This window comes from Camellia sinensis, chromosome 15 (assembly GCF_055761805.1).
Source record: "Camellia sinensis isolate YWXY chromosome 15, ASM5576180v1, whole genome shotgun sequence".
Classification (NCBI taxonomy): domain Eukaryota; kingdom Viridiplantae; phylum Streptophyta; class Magnoliopsida; order Ericales; family Theaceae; genus Camellia; species Camellia sinensis.
In genome coordinates, this window is record NC_138975.1 from 33084635 (window position 1) to 33093230 (window position 8596).

Here is an 8596-nt window from a genome sequence, read left to right on the forward strand (position 1 = left end):
CATTTGAGTGTTGAGAAGACTTTAAATAGTTGAAAAAATGAAGTCTTACAGCTAGCGAAATTCGCAAACTAAAAGTTTTTTTTTTTTTGTCAATTGTATCTTTATGGAATCATCGTTCTCTATTTTCTTCACCTCAATCTAATTAATGAGTCTCTTCACTTGGGTTACAGAATTGACTTATAATCTTAGTAATCTGGAGGTCCTCCTCCTTAGACAGAATCAGCTCAATGGAAGGCTACCAATGGAAGGCAAGAAATTTGTTATTTAAATTGCCTTGGGATCATTCTACAATCTTGATTGTATTAAGTTCTCTTGGCTCTATTTTACCTTTATCATATGTTTTGGTAGGTTTGACATCTGTCCGCCATCTGGAGATCTTAAATTTAAGTGAGAATAATTTATTTGCAAGTGTTCCTCCATCCTAGGGTTGGACAAACATCAGGCAAGGCCGGGTTTGAGCCGAGTCAACACTACATAATAAGAGACTTTGTGTCTACCCAAGTCCGGCCCGGCCCTAATATCGGGCCTCTAAATCTGTCCAAGCCTAGTCAAAAAAATAATTATAAATCCCAAACTCACCCATCGGACTATATGTTAAAAAAAAAATTAAAACATTCCATAATTAAATTCAATCACACATTATATTTCTTAAAAAAATATATTGACATCATTATAAATTGAAAGATTTTGTATATAAATTGATGAATTTCTTAAATAAACTCAATCACACATCACAACAAATGTGAGTTTCAATAAAATCAACAAAGATAAAGTTTAAATCTCAATAAAAAATATATATATATATATATATATTTTAATGTATAACATATAATTAATTAATTTAACAGCGAGCCGGGACTGGGTTGGAAGTAGAGGTGTGCGCGGTGCGGTTCGGGCGGTTTGAGAGTAAAATTATAAACCGAATAGCGGATTAGCGAATTAGCAAATTGACAAATTGCAGTTTGGACAATTTTTGGCGAATTGGCGGATTGAAGAATATTCTAACTAATTATCATACATTTGAATAATATATAACACTAATTTGTATAATATTTTTTATATATATAACACCAAGTAACTTTACAGAATATATTTCATATATATAACTACTAATTTGTAATAAATTTAATATCTTAAATATCTCTCTCATTTTTACATTGATATTTCATTAGAGGTTAAAAAAAAATATGTATTAACTATAGTGGATTGGAGTAGTTTGGAACGGGATTATAAATTTTAAAGTTTGAACCGTGGTTAGCGGTTAGAGCGGTGCGGATTGATGTAGATCAGTGCGGTTTTAGCGAATTAGACGGTATTTTGCACAGCCCTAGTTGGAAGTATAAATCTCAAGCTCAGCCCATTAATATTCTGAGCCAAAATTGTTAGCTTAGCCCGACCTTATGGCCTAAAACAATTTTCCCAAGTCCTAGAAAAATAGGATTGAATCGGGCGGGCCAATGGGCCGATGTCCACCCCTACTCCATCCATAGGAGCATTATCTTCTCTGAAAGCTCTATCTGTGGCTCAAAATAACCTTAATGGTTCTTTACCAATTCAAGGTAAAAATTCTATTTGTTAAGGTTATCTATTATAAACTAAAAGGTCAACAAAATAGAAATTCAAAGGCCAACAAAAATTATATCGAGTATTATAAACGATATGTGTTTCATAAGCTTGTTATTTTGTAGGTTTGTGCAAACTGAAGAAACTTGAGGAGTTAGATCTCAACCATAACCTCTTTGAAGGGATCCTTCCTGCATGCCTAAGCAATTTGAGATCTCTCAAGTTTTTTGATATTTCTCTAAACCAATTCACAGGAAACATTTCTCCATCTCTTTCTGGAAGTCTCAACTCCCTAGAGTAAATTGATCTTAGTCACAATCGTTTCGACGGTTTATTCTAATTTAGGTCATTTGCAAACCATTCAAACCTTGAGGTGGTTGAATTGATAAGTGGCAATGACAAATTTCAGGTAGAGACTGAATATACAGATTGGATTCCCATGTTTCAATTGAACGTCCTTGTTCTATCAAACAGTAATCTGAACAAGCTCTTTGGCAATGTTCTGAAATTTCTACTTTACCAAAACAAATTAAGGCTCATTGATCTCTCCCACAATAACTTGACAGATTCTTTCACAAACTGGCTATTGGTGAATGATACGGGACTAGAAGTTTTAAACCTGCGGAATAACTTTTTTGTCGGTCAATTTTATTTGCCATCATACCACTATGTAAATACTTATTGGATGGATGTCTCAAACAATCACTTAAGTGGGCTAATTCAAGCCAATATGGGGCAGATGTTTCCATATATTTCATACATCAACTTGTCTAGGAATGTTTTTGAAGGTGGTATCCCATCCTCATTTGGTACGATGAGTGAGTTGGTTGTTTTGGATTTATCCATTAATAATTTTTCAAGGTAGGTACGAACCAATTAGTTAGAAATTGCAGATATTTAGGGATTTTAAAATTATCAAATAACAATTTTTGTGGCCAAATCTTTTCAGTTATCTTCAACTTGACTCATATATGGCATTTGCAACTGAATGACAATCAATTTACAAGGTCTCTAACAAATGTGCTCTCCAAATTGTCCAACTTGAATTTTCTAGATATTAGCAACAACTACATGTCAAGTAAGATTACAAGTTCAATGGATGACATGACATCGTTGGAAACATTGATCTTGCGAAATAATTCGTTTAATGGTCAATTCCCATGTGCACTGGTTCCAAGTGTGTTTATGGACGTCGCTTATCACTCATTTTCAGGATCAAGACTTTCTTCTTGTTCAACCCAAAACTGGGATCTGTAGAGCTTGTGCATTTGCGAGCGAGGGAACAAGTTCACAAGATTAATTCCAAGAGCTCTCTTTAATTCATCAAATCTTTTGACATTTGATATAAGAGAAAACCGCTTCAGTGGTAGCGTTCCTGATTCCATTGGAGTGGTTTCCAACCTTAGAATTCTTCTGTTAAGAAGGAACCAATTGAGTGGTTCAATTCCAACTCAATTGTGTCAACTAAATAGGATAAGTTTGATGGACTTTTCCCATAACTATTTCAATGGGTCTATACCCGATTGTTTTGGTACTATCGCCTTTGGAATGATAGAGGCTAGTTTGCAAGGCTTCATGAAAATGACTGCACCTCTGTTCAATTGGCATACATTTTACAAATATAGAGGTTTCCTAGAAAGGAATTTCAATATCCCTCACAAGAATACCCTGTTTGCCAGTGCCATGGCAGATGAAGTTGAGTTTGTTACTAAAAGCAGGACTTACTCCTACAGGATTGGCAGCATCCTTAATTTAATGTCTAGATTGGATTTGTCATGTAACAAACTAACAGGTGAAATACCTTTTAATGGGTCTCCGGAAGGTTTCTTTCCGACTCATCGAGGATTGCGGCAGGGTGATCCTTTATCTCCTTTGTTATTCATCCTGGTTATGGAGGCTTTGGGGCGTTTGTTGGCTAGAGCGGTGCAAGAAGGTTTGTTGAAAGGGTTTGAGGTCAGGGTGGTTCCAGGGGTGGTGGAGGTGTCTCATTTGTTTTATGCAGATGATGCGCTCATTTTCTGTGATGCGGAGGAGGAGCATATTGGGCACTTGAGATGTGTGCTGTTGTGTTTTGAGGTAGTGTCCGGGCTTCGAGTGAATTTAGCAAAGTCAGAATTGATCCCGGAGGGGGAGGTGGCTCTTCGATTTTGGCCGCTATCTTGGGGTGTAAAGTGGTCTCTTTGCCTGTTACATATTTGGGTTTGCCTTTGGGGGCTTCCTTTAAGGCCAAACGGGTATGGGATGGGGTCGTGGATAGGGTGCAACGGCGGTTGGCAAGATGGCAACGGCAGTATTTGTCAAAGGGTGGTCGGCTCGTATTGATTAAAAGTGTTTTAGCAAGTGTTCCGACTTATTTTATGTCTGTTCACGTGATCCCGGTGTCAGTAGCAAGGCGGATTGAGCAGCTGCAACGGCACTTTTTGTGGGGTGGTGGCGGTGAGGGTGCTCATTATCATTTACTATCATGGGATCATATCTGTCTGCCTAAGAAGAGCGGGGGCTTGGGGGTTTGGAGGTTGGTCTTGTTCAATTTGGCTTTGTTGGGGAAGTGGTCGTGGCGTTTTGTGGCAGAAAGAGAGCGGCTTTGGAGAAGGGTGGTGGTTGCTAAGTTTGTTATGGGTAAGGGGGAGTGGTGTTCCAGAACAGTGGGCCTTTCTCATGGTTGTGGTGTGTGGAAGGGGATTTGGTTAGGTCGGGAGGCTTTTTGGAAGAGGGTGCAATTGAAAATTGGTGTCGGGGATCGAGTTCGTTTTTGGAGGGATAGGTGGTGTGGTGACTTGTCTTTAGAGTTTCGATTCCCTTTGATCTTTGCTATTGCTGCTAATTGTGAGGTGTTAGTGGCTGCCGTCAAGATTGGGGAGGGGCAATCGACGGTGTGGAATGTGCAGCTGCGTTGCACTGTTTAGGATTGGGAGCAAGATCAATTGATGGAACTTCTGGCCTTTTTTATATGCTTGGAAGTTTGTGAGGGAAGGTTCGGACTCTTTGGTTTGGGATTGTCCTAGATCCAAAGGTATTTTACTGTGTCTTCTTTTTATGAGAGACTTGCTCAGGATGGGTTAGCACAGGATGTTGCTAGGCTTTATCCGTGGAGAGGTGTTTGGGTGCCGGGCTCGCCATCAAAAGTTGCCTTTTTTGTTTGGACAACAAGTTTGGGTGGTGTCTTGACCATTGATAATTTGATTCGTCGTTGGTATATTTTGGTAAATTGGTGTTGTTTGTGCAGTAGGGCAGCAGAATCAGTTGACCATTTTCTTATTCGTTACCTGGTCTCGTCTCGTCTTTGGATGTTTATGATTGCAGTTTTTGGTTTAGTTTGGGTATAACCAGGTTCGGTGCTCGCAGTTGTGCAAAGTTGGGCATGGGGGCGGGTAAGGCGGCGGCGTTGGAAGGCTTGGCTTCTTGCGTCGCACTGTTTAATGTGGTTGATTTGGTTGGAGCGTAATAGGTGGGTGTTTCAAAGGGTGGTTCACTCCATTCTGGTTAGAGAGACGGCTTCTTATAGTTTTGTATAGTTGGGTGACAGGTTTAGTAGATCCGGATGTGTTGGCTTTTGTAGAATTTGTAGAGGATTTGACTTGTTAATTTGGTCGAGCTTTCGATGCCACTTTTGTATTCGTTGCATCTTCTTGATGCTTTCTTAATAAAGTTTGGTTATTTATCAAAAAAAAAATAGGGAAGCTAAGTAATGTTCTTGTACTAAACTTGTCTCACAATCTCTTGACTGGACCCATCCCAAAGCCCTTCTCAAACCTTGCCCAAATAGAGAGTTTGGACCTTTCTTCCAATAGTTTGAGCGGAAAAATCCCAACAGAACTAATGAATCTAAATTTTTTGGAAGTGTTCATTGAGGCTCACAATAATTTATCAGGTAAAATATTAGACAGGAAAGCACAATTTGGGACCTTTGAAGTGAGCAATTATGAAGGAAATCCATTATTTTGCCATTGGAGAAAAATTGCATAGCCATCATTGATTTGCCATACTCGCCAACAACAGCATCCTCAGACGAAACTTAGGGAAAATGGTATGATATTGATCTAGTATTTTTCCTACAAGTTTTGTCAGAATGTACATCACTTTCTTGTTTGGATTTGCTGCTATTCTTTACATCAACTCATACTAGAGACAAATGTGGTTTTATCTGATTGAGGAGTGTATGTATTCTACTTATTATTTTATTTCTGATATTCTAATATTAAGCCTTCTTAATAATTAGCCATGGTTTGTTTCCATGGACAAGTAAGGACGGAGGCAACATAGACCCTGGAGGGGCACATGCCCCTCCTCAACTTTCTAAAATTTATGTTTTAGTATGGGTTAATAAATAGTTGGATAAATTACACTTGCCTCCCCTGAAGCTTTTGACAAATATAAGGACCTCTCATGTGGTTTCAATAATTACAGAAACCTCCCTTACTTTAACTAACAATATCAAAATCCCCCTCATATGTTGACTGCCGTTCACACAACTAACAGAAATTGTTGATGTCATCAAAGATAAATATTGAAATGCCCATAATGCCCTCAAGTGTCTTGAAACCCTCCATGAGCTAAGTTACATGAAACAAAACCCAATCTACTCTCTCTCTCTCTCTCTCTCCCCGAGCACTGTGAAACACACCCACACCCAAAAATAAATAAATAAAACACAACATATTCTCTCTCTCTCTCTCTCTCTCTCTCTCTCTTTCTCTTAGACTTCTCTCTTCGACATCCTCTCTATTTCACAAAGCTAACAACTTCAGCCAAACAACATAGTTAACAATAAACTCAATCAAAAGTAAAGAAAGCTAACCAGTTCACACCAAACAACAACAATCAAATCAAACTCACCCCAAACAACAACAATCAAATCAAACTCACCCCCAACAACTACAATCTTTACAATCCCTATTTCTTAAAAATTAAAATTAAAATTAAAAACAAATGTAAAAAAAAAAACAGAAAAAATAGGCATATGTATATATATAGCCACCATTATGAAGCCTAGAAAAATTAGAACCTGAAATCACTCAAAGCCATCTTCAATTCAATTCCTCAACTAGGTAGCTCCAAGAACAAGCCACCATGAATACTTTTTGACCCTTCAAACATTAAACTTACTTTATTGTACATATACATCCAAATCCCCGATATTCTAATAGAGAACACCAACTATATTACTTACATTCAAAGATCAACTTGCAAAAACTAACTTAGATTACAGGGCATTACTAAAATTACTAAAATTTTCAGATTACAGATAGCATTCGTTGTTTTTAGAGCATTACTAAAATTTTCAATAGCATTCATTGTAACACATGTAAATTAACTCATATTACAGATACCCATTACATATATATATATATATAGAGAGAGAGAGAGAGAGAGAGAGAAAGAGAGGACCTGGAAAGCTGGGAATCACAAGAAAGCTACTTTAATGTGGGTTGAATACAACAGCGCTGCAGCTCCGACTATTCTTCTACCTCCATCGCCCATTGATGGGTCTTCTATGAAATCATTGATGGATCTTCTATGAAATCATCGATGGATCTTCTATGAAATCATCGATGGGTCTTTGTGCTATGGTTGAGAGAGAGAGAGAGAGAGAGAGAGAGAGAGAGGCGCCTGTTGTCGATGGGTCTTGAATGGTTTAGACGGAATGGGTTGTTGTGGAAGGGATCATCAGATCTACATTCCCTCTTCCCTCTTTGTCTTTCGTCTTGCTTATGTTACTAGGAGAACACTCGTACGAACATGAGGAAGGCAAAGGGAGAAGAGAGCACCGTCGCGAGGAGGGAGGGAGGGAGAGAGAAAAGAGACAGAGGAGGGTTTGATTTCATCGTAGAGAGAGAGAGAGAGAGAGAGAGAGAGAGAGCGGAGGGTGCCGGTGGTGGGGAAGAGGAGGCCCGAGGACACCTCTGAGATCAGCATCGTCGTGGGTCTGGTGAATCTGCCTACGGCGGTTGGAGGTGGTGAAGTTGGAGGTTTGGTGGCAATGGAGAGTCTTCTGAGGAAGAGGGAGAAGGTGGAAATTGGGTGCAGAGGGCTGTGCAGCGGATCCACCGACCCGACACACCCGACCAACCCGACCCGACTCGACCAGCAACGGATGGATGTGTGCCACGTGGCGGGCAGGTGCGGGCCTAGATTATTATTTTTTTCAGGTTCGGGTCGGGTGGCGGGTGATTCGCCATTTTAGTCGGTAGACCCGACCCGACCACAATGGCTTTTTTTTTTTTTTTTGGCTGATATATGCCTCATTTTTCCCCATTTTTCATTTCTGATATGCATTAGGGTTGTGCAGCGGATCCACCGACCAGCCACACTCGACCCGACCCGACCCGACCCGACCTGACCCGACCAGCAACAGATGGATGCGTGCCACGTGACGGGCGGGTGCGGGCCTAGATTATTATTTTTTCGGGTTCGGGTCGGGTGGCGGGTGATCTGCCATTTTAGTCAGTAGACCCGACCCGACCACAATGGATTTTTTTTTTTTGGCTGATATATGCCTCATTTTCCCCCCTTTTTCGTTTCTGATATGCATAGCTCTCTCTCATTTTGCCCTAATTTCAACATTCTCATTCTCTCTCTCTCTCTCTACCCTACACATCGTCGGACGATGTCGGCGATCATCTACACGGCGTCGGCGATCAATCTACATGACGTACACGGTGTCGGCGATCAATCTACATGACGTACACGGCGTCGGCGATCGATCTACACAGTGACTGAGGTATCTCTCTCTCTCTCTCTCTCTCTCTGCTTTCCTCTTCTTCTCATCTTCTTTTGCTTTCCTCTTCTTCTCTTCTTCTGATGATCTGAGTCTAATATGTTTTTTTTTTTTTTTTGTTCCAGTTCTAAAACAAAATAGATGGTTAGATTGATCGATCTACAGTTTACTAGTCTACACTGACTGTAACTGAGGTACCTCTCTCTCTCTCTCACCTTCTTCTTCTTCTTCTTAACTGGTTGTTTTTTTTTTTTGTTTTTGGTTCCAGTTCTAAACTTCTAAATCTAATCTATTAGAGTCTAATCTATTATTATT